This window comes from Vicugna pacos, chromosome 11 (assembly GCF_048564905.1).
Source record: "Vicugna pacos chromosome 11, VicPac4, whole genome shotgun sequence".
Taxonomy (NCBI): Eukaryota; Metazoa; Chordata; class Mammalia; order Artiodactyla; family Camelidae; genus Vicugna; species Vicugna pacos.
In genome coordinates this window covers 9,739,967-9,755,038 of record NC_132997.1, presented here as the reverse complement: position 1 = coordinate 9,755,038, position 15,072 = coordinate 9,739,967, and the positions used below count along the sequence as shown (strand labels likewise).

General features: G+C 41.4%; 1 long non-coding RNA gene across 1 annotated transcript in view; it reads right to left on the bottom strand.

Annotated features, from left to right (window-relative positions):
* Positions 1 to 15,072, bottom strand: part of LOC140699157 (uncharacterized) — a 53,249-nt gene that overhangs the window by 24,355 nt on the left and 13,822 nt on the right. Inside the window, exon 4 of the long non-coding RNA XR_012077157.1 lies at positions 14,314 to 14,414. This is a non-coding gene — a long non-coding RNA (uncharacterized lncRNA). The remainder of the gene's footprint in view (positions 1 to 14,313; positions 14,415 to 15,072) is intronic.

Below are 15,072 nucleotides of genomic sequence, written 5' to 3'. Positions count from 1 at the left end.
AGCTGTTTCTTCTTGCCTTTAACACAGCGGACTTAGAACTTTCCAATTTCTGTTCTCTCAAGATCTTGAGAAATCTAGTCACTTCCAGTCACTCATGTATGCACTAAAATGCCACGTCCTCAGGGAGGCCTTCCCTGGCTCCTAGCCATCCAATGTAATTACCTTTCTTCATACCCTTCCTCTCCTTCATGCCAAGATTACTTCACAGCCCTTTTCATTGTCTGAATCCCAATGGCTCTGTGGTCAAGGTCCCTGCCTCCCCTGCAACCAAATATGATCCCTTTTCTACCCATTACACACCAAATGGCCAAAGGGGTTCCTAATCAAATCCAAGTAAATCCAAATTCCTCTCTCTGCTCACAACCTTTAGACTGCTTGCCAGAGCATTTAGAGTGATAGTATCTCATGGTGGTTTACTGGGCTCTACCTGAGCCCCAGGCTACTGCTCAATCCATTTCTTTCTGTTCCATCCTGCTTGGCTCCCAGAGGCCACACTGGCCTTCAGCTCTTCCTCAAGGTGCCAGGAACTTGCCTTTACCTCCTGTTCCCCCTACTAGAACACTGAATGGAGACAGTCACAATTCTCATACCCTGGCTTCCTTCAGGGCTCAGATCAAAAGAGTACCCTGTACTGCTCTGCCCTGTTACTTTCTTCATAGTATTATCACCAGCTAAAATTATTTTGTTTACTCATTTACCTATTTATGCATTGTCCCTCTACCAGTAGAAAGTAAGTTCCATGAGGGCATGGACTCTGCTCTTTCTTCCTTTTCCTCATCCTCAGTGACCAGCACATGGTCAGTTCTCAATAAATGCTGCCTGTGAGTACAAATGAATTATACTATGTATCTCTCCCCCAACTAGAAAGTAAGCTCCTTGGAAACAGGGACCTCATCTCTCTGGTTCATTACTGTCTTCCCTAGTGCCCATCACTGTCCCTGGTGTCTGATGGACTCTTGCTAACTATTTGTTAAATGAATACAAGTGTGCCATTAATGGAGCTTGGGATGTGATGGTGATTATTTCTGTAGTGTATTTGTTTGAACCACATTTAGGTTAAAGGATTTAGAATATTTAGAAGAATATTCTCAAGACTACCTGTACTAAGCTGATTAATATCTACCAAAACCATATGTCCACTTGAACTTGAGTGTGATCTTATTTGGAAATAGGGTCATGGCAGATGTGATCCCATTAAGTTGAGGATGAGTGTGGGCTTTAGAGGCCTGATAAGAGGGAAATTCCAGCACACAAAGATATGGAGGGAGAATGCTGTGTGATAATGGAGGCAGAGATTGGAGTGATGAATTTACAAGCCAAGGAACACCAAGGATTGCTGGCACCTCGGAGAAGCTAGGAAGAAGCAAGGAAAGATCCTCCCCTAGAGCCTTCAAAGAAAGCATGGCCCTGCCAAATCCTTGACTTTGGGCTTCTAGAAATTCCAGAACTGCGAGAAAGTAAGTTTCCACTGTTTTAACCTACCCAGATTATGTTACTTTGTTTTAGCATTCCCAGGAAACTTCTAATACACCATCCCTCTTTTTTTTTTTAATGCTATTCATCAAAAGATCCAATGGTATCAGTATTAAAAAAGATATGAAAAGAATTTGATAGTGATCTAGACATTCCTCCATTTTAAGTGTTGGAGATTATATAAAATACAAGATTTTTCAAGGTGAGAAACTGACTACAAACTAGCTTGGCCTGTTGGATATTTTGCTGAAGAAATGAGAAGTGTTTCCCCATGCCAGGGAATCAGTGTTCAGTTTAAAAGCTGGTGAGGTGAGCAAACACACATTATCATTACTTCCACTGACAGAAAAGCCAAGAACACAGAAGGAGTTGAGTCATATGAGTATATCCTGAGACAACCTCTAGGAAAACCAAATGTACATCACATGTAACACACCTCACAGGTACACAATCATTAAGCAGCAGCATTATGTAAGGAATGATGCTTACTTGGCCTACACTCATTGCGTAAAACAATCTTAATTTCCACGCTAAGTCCAAAGTGAGGATTTCCTCAGCATGCATAACACTATTTAACAAGTCCCCTAGTGTAGAGCTTGGGGGTTTCACTCTTTCACCTTTCCATGCCACATTAGCAAAGCTCAATAATCCTTAATTTCAAGGAAAAGGGTAGGTTCTTTATTCTCTCTGAGCTTTTCTCCACCTAAAGCAAGTCTGAAGAGGTGTCACTGTCCACCTAGAGCTGCACTCCAAAGAGAGAGAGCCTGCCCAGGACGGCTGACTGTCTGACACATACTTGAGTCATGCTGCCCACATGCAGTGATTCAGTCACACTGGCCAGCACTGCTCATTAGAGGAAGGAAAACTGGCCACTGAAATAAGGTAGTTGGCAGAGCTGATTTTATTATTTTTGTCTTCAAAGCAAAAAAGCTTGAAAGTAATAACACATTTGTCCAGAGGGAGAAAAGGAGGCAACTTCCTGGACTCTAAGAGGAAGCACTGAACAGCACCAGGTTGAAATTACATGCTAAATTCCATCCAAGAAGTATCTTTGGGGAAGTTGCATATTTCACATTTATTAATAACACTCTGCCAACCCCTCACCTTGGTATCAGTCAGTCCCTGAGGCACCACTACTTCATGTGGCTGTTCTTAAGAAAAACCCATCCACTAAGAAAGACTGAGCACAGGCCAACCTACCTTCTTCCTGCTGCTTCCTGGAGGCAAAGACCTCACCAGATCTGTGCAACGCATTTCAAGAAGATCCAACACACATTCCTTTGGGGCCTCTCATGCTTGCCACGGGCTCTTATAACCTAGACAGCAAGAGCCATGAAAAGAGAGCTGACACGGTAATTTAATGGAAGTTCTTCCAACAAATAGGATGTGTGTTCAAATACAAGGAAAAGAAGCAAGCCCTTTGAAAATGAAATGCACTATAAAAGGTAAGGTCAGAAGCAGAGCCAAGAAAAAGTTTTATTTTTTTTTAAATGCTAAGAAAATAAACAAAATGCCAGCTGGTTGTGCTGACCTGGCTTCCTTCGTAAGGGTTTTCTCTCTTCCTGAGTCAATGTAAGCATTGTTCCAACCCTTTTGAACTCCAAAGAGAAAAGTAAAATATTACATCATGCTTTGTATGCCTTTCTTGGAGCTGTATGGAGCACATTATTGAAATACTGGCTTTTTTCCTTACCTTAAAGAATATTGTAATAAAAGATCTGATATTGATAAAACAAAACATCTCTCAAAACAAAAGCAGAAAATACAAATGACAGCCCTCAATGCCTTTGGATTGAAATGAATTTTCATTCCTTTTTCAAAGAGTTCAACTTTCTCAAAGGATGAAAAAGAGTATTTTTACAGTTACACTGGTCTTCGCATGAGAAGTTTCTGCAAAAATTGGTAATGATATTTGATGCCAAGGGAACTGAGTAGTGATCATCCTTGTTCTCAACAGACTTGCCTAAAATATGTATAAGACCCTTATGATATATTCACATTATCAAGTCTCTAAACATTTTCAAGTTCAGCTAACTGAAAACTTAGGGGAAATAAATCTTGTTTCCTGGCTTTGATTAGCTTTGGTAGGTGCTGCTGTTAATTCACTTACAGTTAATGACATCTTTGAACCATGTACAGCATTGTCCCAAAGCCAAACAGTACTCAAAGCTTTCCAGTTTCTCTAACTCAGGGCCCTGAAGCCCAAGCAGAGCCCTGGCCAACAAAAGGGTCACTTATATTAAGAGGTAAAATGGATTTGACTTAGAGTAACTGACTGAAAAAGCAACATGAGTTCATGTCACCTTCAACTTTTATGATTGAATAACAACATTTGGATTTTCTTCTTCACTTTGCTCTTCATTTGTTTTGATAATGCTCTTGATTGGGTCTGAGTCAACACTGGGTATCCTGAAAACCCTCTCCAAGGTAGTTGAAAATTTACCACTGTAAAGAGGCATGGGCCACAAAAACCTTTGGGATTGCTTACAACTCTCTGTACATCCAGCTGTAGAATCATTGCTACTGAAGAGTGGGAGACAAATCTAAGCTGTCTGCTTTCTAAGAAGTGAAAATCCTGGAATAGCTTTCACTTTTTCAACCTTGATCACATAGGGGGAAAACAGAACTGAGTGCAGCAACTATGGGACCCACTGCGAGGTCCATTTGAACAGTGTAAAAGAAACTCATTTGGCCACAGAACCACACAAGAAAACAATTCTACATCTGTTACTGAGTCAGAGGGTGATGTATGAGAAATTGCAGAGATATGAGGGAATTTCTGTGACTAATGGAAAGACCAGAGGAGGTATCAGAATTCAGTCTGGGGAACTGAGAGAATTACCTCACACAACATTGAGAGGAAGCCTCTGGATCATGGACCCCATTGAGGGTGATCATTCAAAAGAATTCATTCTGGCCTACATTGTAATGAGCCATGAGTAAAGCCCAAATATGTTACTCTAGCCATGGTTACCTGAAGCAAAGATTAAGACTCCTTTGGAAATGGGTTCTCATTTCCCAAGAAAATGCAGAGGGATGAGCCCTCATTTGGGTATGTACTTCAAGGGGGTTTGTGGATCCTCAAAGCCTCAGGACAAAAATCCCCAATGTTAGAGAAGCTGACTTTCAAAGAGGTGAATTTGGGGCACCATTTCTACTTGGAGAGCCTCATAGTGAGAAGCTGAACCCTGACCTTACTGTGTGAGGGGAACAGTGAGAAGACACATCGCCTCTCTGCCCTTTGATTATAGGTAAGAAGTCTGCTGTGCCTCATCACCCCACTCCCAGGTGGGGGCCCAGGAGGCACAGCAGATAAGGAAATTTCCCATCCTACCCCAAGCTTTCATATTCTGACAATAAAATCCCATCACTGAAGACAATGTGTATAGGATTCCTTTCTGTGACCTTGAAAAGCACAACTAATACACCTGCCAAGACGTGAGGTGGGATGTCCCACTGTGGTTACTCAAATGCCTGCTGGAAAGCTGGCTTCTATCCTCCCTCCCTCTTTCCTGTAGCTTCACAGCAAAGATGGGATGATTCCACATGCCAGCCCTTATCCTGGAGACTGTCTTGATTGTTTGACTCTTTTTGTGGGCCTAGAAGAAAGTACTTTCTGGGCAGCTGAACTCTAAAATGAGTAATTTGGTAACTTGGAAAACAAACGCTAACAAATGTTGCCCAATGAAGGGCTGTGAGGGTGTGGAATTGCTCCTCAATTAGAACTTGGACAGAATCCTAGAATTTTCTAGCTGTCCTTCAGTGCACAGTGTTTTTGAAAAGGTATTAGTCAAGACGAGTCACAACCAAAGTCACCAGGTCACAGGAGATAGAAATATCTTTGAAGTCCATAAAGATCAGGCTTAAAGAGCATTCAGGACACCATCACTCTTATCCTGTCTACGCACACACATTTACATTCCCAGGAGAACACCCACCCTCACATCCTAGCAAAGGCTGGTGTCATGTGTTATACTAAAATGGAGGAGTGAGGGCTGCTGAACATTTGGATCAATGTTCCAATCAGAAAGGAGACTCAATAAATAAGCTTTAAAGAGAGTCTTATATGTCTGTGAGTCTGTTTCTGTTTTATAAATAAGTTCATTTATCTTTTTTTATATTCCACATATGAGTGATCATATGTATATTCATATATTACTGAAGCATTGTGCTGTATATTAGAAATTGACACAACATTGTAAACTGACCATACTTCAAATAAAAAAAGTAAAAAAAAAGTCTTGAAGAAAATAGATAATCACTTTTCTAGAATGGATCATCTTAAGTCAGGGAATTAGACAAGATTCTGTCACTTCTCATTTCTGGAATGATGATTTTGAAGACATTTTCAAGAAGGCATTAAGGGAAGGTCAAGCCATTTTCTCAAATAGATAATAACAAAATATTTTGTCTTAGAAAAAGCATGTTACCTGAAAAGTGATATTAGATAACCTATAGCTTCTTAGGTAGAAAATTCTGAACACTCTGGAGTAGTTGCTTACCAGTAACCATAACAGCGGTAGTCACATGTGACAAGAAGCCCACACTTCATCAACTGAGCTCTCATCCCCTGTCTCTCCACATATCCCCCAACCTGATCCCATCTCTCACAGCCTCCCAGGAATCACAGCAAAATCTCCTGTATCTTCAAACACTTGGACCACGCTTTTTCTTTCCACATGGTTTTAATGAAAACCTGGCTCCCTCTGAGCACACCGTTTTTATGGGACCCTCAAGGGAATTGCTTTCTTTTCCACATATCTTGTACCACTAGACCCAGAGGTGGAGGAGGATGTCCTCCCAACCTCTTTGTCCCATTAACACATTGTATCTTCCTCTTCCACAAATGTCCTTCTTTGAAGTTCTGACATCAGACTCCTCCAGCAAATGGTACTAGTCTCTTTTTATGGTCATACATATTTCTTTAGGGTTACCCTCTCTCTCTCATTTATTGAAGATTTGCTCTCCAGGTTCACTGATTTTAATATCAATGTAAATTTTCCTCTGATACCCTGACCTCTCAGCTTACTAGCACCTTTTCTTCCACCTTATTTCAGCTACCCACTCTCATGAAGTACCTGGCTTTGTTGTTATCAATATCTGCATCCCATCATGATCTCAATTTCCAGCATTCTATTCTCTGATCAACCTCTTCCCCTGGGATCCCAACTTCCAAAACTCAGACACCACAAAATTCACAGTCCGCTGAACTACACACCTTTTCAATATTCCTCCCCCATTCTGCATCCTTGTTTCTCTCCTCACCTAGTTTATACACCTGCTCCAAACTTAAGAGTCATTCCTTTCCATTCTCCTCAACTCCCTCATCCCCCCTTTCTTCCTGTTGTGCTTACTTGGCATAACCCTGAACCCAGTTAAATCCAGTTCTCTACCTATTGTATGACTATACCTGTAGAGCTGAAGATGGTTAAAAAACACACAACCATCCTGGCCTGCCTCTCTTCAGATTTGTGAACTATGTCACACATGGATCCTTTCATGACACCTGGCTATCTCTTTACTTTCCTGTGGTCCATTCATTCCCATAACTTACTTGGAAGCCATGTACCAAACAGAACCAGGATGCAGAAGTTATTACTTCTGTTAGCCATATGGGCATCTGGGTAGGACTTCTGTCAACCAGAACCCCTGATCCAGTTGCATCCTACCCTGGCAAACTGGCCCAGGGCTCCAAATGCCCTCCTACTTACCCACGTATTCTCATGTTTTTATGTGTGCCATGACTTTAAAAGACTGTGGAAACTGTCTTAGATAGAAGTTCACACTTCCTTCTGCTTAAATCCCCAATATTTCCTTTCCAATCCTCATGTTCTTATGTCTATCTTACTATTTAATTAATAAAATTGAGTCAATCAAAAGAAAACTTTCATAATTTCCACACCCACATTTATCAATGTACTTTTTCTCTTGTTCCCATAAATAATTTCCATCCTCCTCACTAAAGATGATCCCTCCTCTTGTGTCCTAGGTCCCTTCACTCTCACTCAAGGTACTCTGGGACAGCTCTCAAATCTTCCTGCAGCTCCATCAACTCCCCCTCCCCTTAGCTGATTATTCTCATATCCAATATAATGAAAGGATTTTCTTTTTCTCATCTTAAAAACAAAAGTCTTGACTTCCATTTCCATCCACTTACAATCCATTCCTCTCCTTTCCGATAAGTAAAACTCATAAAAGTCTATACTCATTGTCTCCAATTTCTCTCTCCAGTCTCTTGAACCCCACTCAAATGCTCTTGTAGAAGTCACCAATAGCATTTGTAATGCTGCTTCCAGGGGTCAATTCTCACTCCTCATCTTAACTGACCTACAACATTTACTAAATTGATTACTTCCTTCTTCTTAAAACACATTCTGAACTTGGATTTGGACACTATTCTCTCTAAATTCTCCTTCCTCCTATCATCTCCATCTTCATCTCATTTCCATGGCCTCCAAAGTTAGATGGTCCTCAGTCCTTATTTTTTATATTCATTCAGAATTCAGACTCTAGGTCATCTAATCTGAAAGCATCCTCAAACTTTAAAGTCTCTTAAGATCACTGGGGGATCATGATAAAAAGTCCATACCCATTCAGTAGTTCTGTAGATAGTGAGATTCTGCAGCCCTAACAAGCTTCTAGGTAATGTTAATCCTGTAAGTAGGAAGGATCTAGGTTCACTCTAGTGGCATGAAACAATCTACATTTTGATGACTTTCATATAATCTAGACCTCTCTCCTGAACTTCAGACATATATTCAACTGCCCACTTGCTATTCCACTTGGAGGTCTCAAATTTAACATGTCTAAAACATGTCCTGAATCCTGCCCATCCCTTACCTCTCCCCAACCAGCTTCTCCTTCAGTCTTCCCAGTCAATAACAATTTCATCCTCAAAACTTCTCAGACCAACAACTAGCATCATCCTTGAGTCCTCTCCTCCTTTCCCATCCTATATCCAATTTACTATCACAGTTTGTTGCTTCTATCTTCAAGGTACATGCAGAATCCAACCACCTCTCAGCTACACCATTGTTACCACCTTGGTCCAAGCTGCTGTGCTCTCTCACTGGGCCTTTTGCAATAGACTCCTAACTGCCTTTACACCCTTAACTGTTCCAGTCCAGTCTCAACACAGCAGCAGAGTGACCCTGCTAGAAAATAACACCCAGAACTTCACCTCACTCTAAACACTCCAGTGGTTTCCCTCATCACTTTGAGTGAAAACCAGTGTTCTTACAGAAGACCATATCATCTCCCCTTCTCCCTGCCCCCTAATTCTCATGATTCTATTTCCCTCTCTGATCTCAACACAGCACCTCATTACTGTTCCTCCAAGTTACCGAGTATGATTCTGCCTTTGCTTTGGCTCCTCCATTTCCTCACTCTTCAAGATGCCCACATGACTTACTTCCTCACTTCATTCAGGTCTCTGCTCAGCTGTTACATCAATGAGGACTTTTCTGACTATGCTATATAAAATGATCCCTCTAAATCTCTGCTTAAATTTTCTCCTTCATTGCCGTGTGCTATTTTACATAGTGTAACCAATTGTTTATTTTGCCACCACCCGCTAGAATACAAGCCCCATCAGACTGAGGACTTTGCCTTTTTCACTGATGCTGTATCCATAGCATCTAGGACACAGAGATGGTACCCAATAATTTTTTGAAATTCTGGTTAACAATTCTTATTTGATGTTACCACCACTTTTTTTTCATGTTTCACAACTTTAATAGAACATTCTAACTATTCTGTGCAAATTGAAAACACTGTATTCAGTTATAAATATGCCATAAGTAAGGCTCAGCACTCTACAGGCCTGGCCATGGTGTGGACATGGCATCCCTGCTTGTCTGAGGCTATAGTCACACAGTTGGAAACCCACATGCCAACCAAGAACAGATCGCTCCCAAACCAGGGCTTTTAAGACAAGGTGAATATGGGGCCAAGAAATGGGAGCTGCTGAGAAAGCAAGACATTTTCCCACTGAATGGAAAAGCTATACTTCCCAGCCTGAGCCCCACCCCACAAATCCCAGGTCTGCCCACAATCCTCATCCTCTGAGCCAAGTGTGGTCCATTTGTCATGAAGACTAGCTCACCATCAGCAGTTTGTTCCATGCGGGCCTCGCCCGGTAAGAGACAGACCACCTCTGCCCACTCAGGGCACCAGGTCTCTACTCACAAACCTTGTTTCAGAAACTCTAAGGACAAGGGACAGCATGCATCCCAAGCCCTCACTGGCATGAAGGTTAAATACATACGAGATGAGCAAGAACTCGCGCCTCAGAGTCCGTACCACCACTTGTTAAATAAGTGCCTCTGAAGTAACCTCAGGGGCCAGGCGTCATGCTGCCATCTTGTCCTCAGGTGACAAGCTTCAGTGTCCCTGGTCACTGCTGTGCTGCTCCCCCAGTCTCCTGAGCATCCTGGCTTTCAGGCATCTTGATAGCCCAACCAGCCAGGCCAGTGGTTCTCAGCTGGCTGCACATTAAAATTACCTGTGGAGCATTTAAGCTGTCAATAACCTAATCATATTCTCCCAAGATTCTTCCTTAATTGGTTCGGGGCAGGGTCTTGCCTCAGTGTTTTATCAAGTTCTCCAGATTTTCCTAATGTTCATCCAGGTTTCACAGCCCCCACCCTGATGATGATCACTCTCTTAGTTTAGGCTGCTACAGAAAAATGCCACCACCATGGATAATTTTTTCTCACATTTCTGGAAGCTGAAAGTCTGAGGTCAAGGTGCTGGCAGATCTGGTATGAGGTGAGAGCAGGCTTCCTGCTTCACACGCAGCCATCTTCTTGCGGCATCCCCACACAAGGAGCAAAGAGCATTCTAGGATCCCTCTTATAACAGCACTGATGCCAGGCACAGGGTATCCACCCTCCTCACCTAATCACTTCCCAAAGACCCCCACCTCCAGTACTATCATATTGGGCTTAGCGTTTCAATGTATGAATTTGGGAAGGACAAAACTGCAGTACATAGCAATCATTTTGACCTCAAAATCATAGTCAAATTCAGTGTGCTTTTTTACACATTAATGTGAATGAATAAGAATCACCTGGAGGGCCTATAAAAACAGTTTCCAGGACAAACTGCCAATGATTCTAATTCAATATTTTGAGAGAGAGGAACATAGGTTTCTAATTCTAACAAACCCATAGATAATGCATGGTGCTGCAGGCGTCAGGGCCACACTCGGAGAACTATTGGTATAGTACTTTCAGGTTACTCTCTGTGTGGAGAACATTCCAGTAGCCTTCCAGGGATTGGGTTTAGGAGCTTTCAGTGGGATAGAACTTTCTGCAACCTTGACCACACCCTCCAAGCACCCACACCTGGGGACCAGCAGCAGTAGCAGCAACTCTCTGATTCTCTCTCCCCTCAGAATAAGCCCCAAATGTGAGGGCAGGGCCTATTTTCCTTTTTTCTTTTTGTGGGGGAGGAGGGGGAGCTTGATTCTGAATTGTGCGCTGATTTACTATTGATTTCAAGTATTTATACAAGTATTTATTAGATTCGTATCATGCACAAGTGCCGGCACCATGCTTGGCACTGGAGGATACAACAGTGTGCTCTTGCTACAGCCAAGTTAACCACCTGCCCCAAAGTCTTTTTCTGTATTTCTTCCAAGGATCAACAGGTAACCTATGGGATTATCCCAGAGTTCTCCAGTTGGGAATGCAGATTAGGCTTCAACAGGAAGCTGGCTATGCCCTCACAGACCCCTGCAGCTTCTGAACAGTTTATCAAATGAGCTCCCCCTTTAAGAGACAAAAACTAGGTACTATCTTCCACACCAGACCCTAAAGGATGGCAGATAGAAACACAGTTCTTATGCAAATATTTTCCAGTCATTTGTAAGGATTTCCCCTGTCCTTTCCTTAATGAATAAATGTTTTAGTCCAACCTCTCCCAAAACACAGAGTGTAAGTGGCACAAGGAAACTGGGTTGCATGGCCAAACAAGCTGGGAAATAGTGCATATAATATTTCACACTTAGAGAGTCAAAAATGTACCTCTGTGTATGAAAAGCCATGAGAAGTCCTGCAGTAACTTATGACATCCCACTAAACAGACTGAGAAACAACTGATACAGGTCAATCCAAGCCCTTTGTTAGTACACCTTTACAGGCTTTGGGTTATGTTAGACCGAATCACTTCAGCATTAACAAAGACTTAAAATCAACAACAGAGCCGCAAGTCTGAATCCGGGTAGTGCTGAAAATATGAGCTTTCTCTTGTTGTGAGCATCCTATTTTTCTGAAGAGATTTTCTGCTATTTGAGACTCAGTGGGAGGGCAGAGCGGGGCTTGGTAGCCTCTCTAGAGAGGAACACATAACTAGAAAGTGGTTCTTTCTTTGTGTGGTAAACTGTCAGGTGACTTCCCTCTGATTAAAAATGAGTCTAAAGGGCCTAATTCCCAAAATATATGAACAGCTCAGAGAACTCAATAGCAAAAAATAAACAGCCCAATCAAAAATTGGGCAGAAGACCTAAATTGACATTTCTCCAAAGAAGACATACAGATGGTCAACAAGCGCATGAAAAGATGCTCCATATCACTAGTTATCAGAAAAATGAAAATCAAAACTACCGTGAGGTATCACCTCACATCAGTCAGAAAGGCCATCATTCAAAAGTCCACAAATGATAAATGCTGGAGAGGGTGTGGAGAAAAGGGAGAGGGTATGGAGAAAAGGTGGGAATGTCATTTGGTGCAGACACTATGAAAAACAGTATGGAGGTTCTTTAAAAAAAAAACAAAAAGAGTTACTATGTGATCCAGAAATCCCACTCCTGAGCATATATCTGGAGGAAATTAATTCAAAATAATACATGCACCCCAATGTCCATAGCAGCACTATTTATAATAGCCAAGATATGAAAGCAACCTAAGTGTCCATAGACAGATGACTGGGCATACACACACACACACACACACACACACACACGCACACACAATGGACCACTATTTAGCCATAAAAAAGAATGAAAGTAGTGCCATTTGCAGTAACACAGATGGACCTAGAAATTATCATACTAAGTGAAGTGAGTCAAAGACAAATATCATATGATATCACTTATATGTGGAATCTAAAAATGATACAAATGAACTTATTTACAAAACAGAAATGGATTCACAGACACAGAAAACAAACTTACAGTTACCAAAAGGGAAAGAGGGAGAGGAATAAATTAAGAATTTGGGATTAGCAGATACAAACTACTATATGTAAAATAGACAAACAACAAGGACCCACTGTATAGCACAGGGAACTATATTCAATAACTTGTAATAACCTATAATGATGAAGAATATGTATATGTATAACTGAATCACTCTGCTGTATACCAGAAACTAACACAACATTGTAAAACAACTATACTTTAATTTAATTTAATTTAAAAAAAAAAAGAAATGAGTTTAAACTTTCTAACGGCTTAAAATCTAGGAATAAGATGTAATTTCTGGAAAGATATGTAACCCCTGAGCATCATAACTCCCAGAACCTCCTTCACAGGGATATATGAGAAACAAAATGGGAACTATATATAAAAAGCACCTGGCACATACTCAGTGGAGGGGAAAAAAAAGAAGAGTCACCCGGGAGGTGAGAGAGCAGAACAACTGAAACCCATAGGAATCAGAAATAAGCTGGAGGGCAACTTTCAGGACAGGGAGGTGAGGAGCTCTGTGCACCTGATTCCCAGTGGAACAACCATTACTGCACAAATTATGAAACAACCATTTAAAGTCTCTGGAAATTGTCCCAATGGCATACAGCAAGTGGAGAAACATTTATTCAAGAAAATATAGTAAGTCTTAGTAGAAACAGCAAAAGCCTATAGCAATTCAGCCATAACCTGCCCCCATTTTCCTTCCCTAGCTTGTTACAATGGAAGCTCTACTCTGGGATGTTACGGCCAAGAAGGTGGGGAGGGGGGGTCCCTTTCCCCCCAGTTCACAGTCTAGGACTACAGTACCTCCTTGGGGGTGCAGGCCAATGGCATTTCTTATTCCCCCAGCTTGCAGTTTGGTGTCACAGAGGCTAAATGCCAAATGAGTGCAGTGGAGCTCTCAGGGCCTCTCTCAGCCCTCATCTCAGTCTCGATTGCAGGGCAGAGGCTCATCTCAGGTGTGGCAGCCAAGAACATTTGGCCTCTGATCACCCTCATGTTAGCTCATTCACAGGGTGGAAGTTTTACACCAGGAGAGGCAAACCTGGAAGGCCAGAGTGTACCACCCCTACTCAATACCTTGCTATAAAGCTGGGATTTCCTTTAAGAGAAGTAGGAAACTGTATTTGTCCCCAACGCTGGAGCAATGGCACAGAGATTTTACCCAGGTGGAGACACATCATAGGAACAGAGAACTCTCCCCAAATGAAGTGACTTCATCTGGAACAGAGTGTGGGGCAAGCCTGAAGATGCTCTCAGAGACCATGGAGATTCAGGTGGGAAGCAATTGAGAGCAGGCTGGTAGCTATTTTATACACAGTATATTCAATATCTCGTAGTAACCTATAATGAAAAAGAATATGAAAATGAATATATGCGTAGATATGCATGAATAGGACATTATGCTGTGCACCAGAAATTGACACTTTGTAACTGACTATACTTCAATTTAAAAAAGAAAAAGAAAAAAAAAGGAAAAGAAAAAAAAGGAAAAATAAAAGAAAAGGAAAAAAGAAAGAAGAATAAAAAGATAAAAAGAGCAGGCTGGTAGTGCCACAAGAACAAGCTAAACCATTAGGCCAGTGAATTCACCAGAGAGGACCAGGGAAAAAGAGAGCTAAGAGGAAGTAAAATAAAAGCAAAGTTACCTAAATGGTCTCCAGCAGGCAGCATAATCACACAGAGAGGCATTACTCCAATTGACTTTAAAGCACAGTAATTTGCCTGCATCTCTCTGGTAGAATATACCCTAAAGATGAAGGAAAAGAAGGAAAATGAAATTAAATTTTTTCAATGACTATAGTATGGGTGTAGTGTTGTACTATTATTTTGAAGTGGTGAGCAAGTGAATAATTACACACTATCCTAATTTTTATCACTGTTACTGTTTTTGAGAGCTGGGCTTCTTGGCAGGGGGAAAAGAATATGCAGATAGAAGACAGACAAAGGCAAGTAAAAGCCCTGTAGTCTCGAATTTGGATTGGAAGTAATAGTGTGACCTTTTGACATATTTTCTCTATAGTAGATATAGAAATAGCAGTATAGACATAAAAATAGGCATAAGATGCATTCGTTGGTTAAAATCCACTATACAGCTTATCTATATCTGTCTCTTTTTTCAATTCACTGAAAAGACCAATCCAGTGACCAATGCAATAGCAAGGAGCAATTCTAGTGACCAGTTTGTTCTGCACGTACCAATTCCCACTGAAAGGAATGAGGGGTCCTTAGAGAAGTGGTAATTTCCATCTCTGCAAGTAAGCTTAGAATACTTACAAGTAAACAGAGGATATCTTATTCCAAAATTCAAAGAAATTATCAAAACATATTGGGGTATTTAGAAGAACTCAGGAGCCAACTAGAAGCCTTGGGATCTAATGCCAGTTAATAGGAATTATGGGAGACAG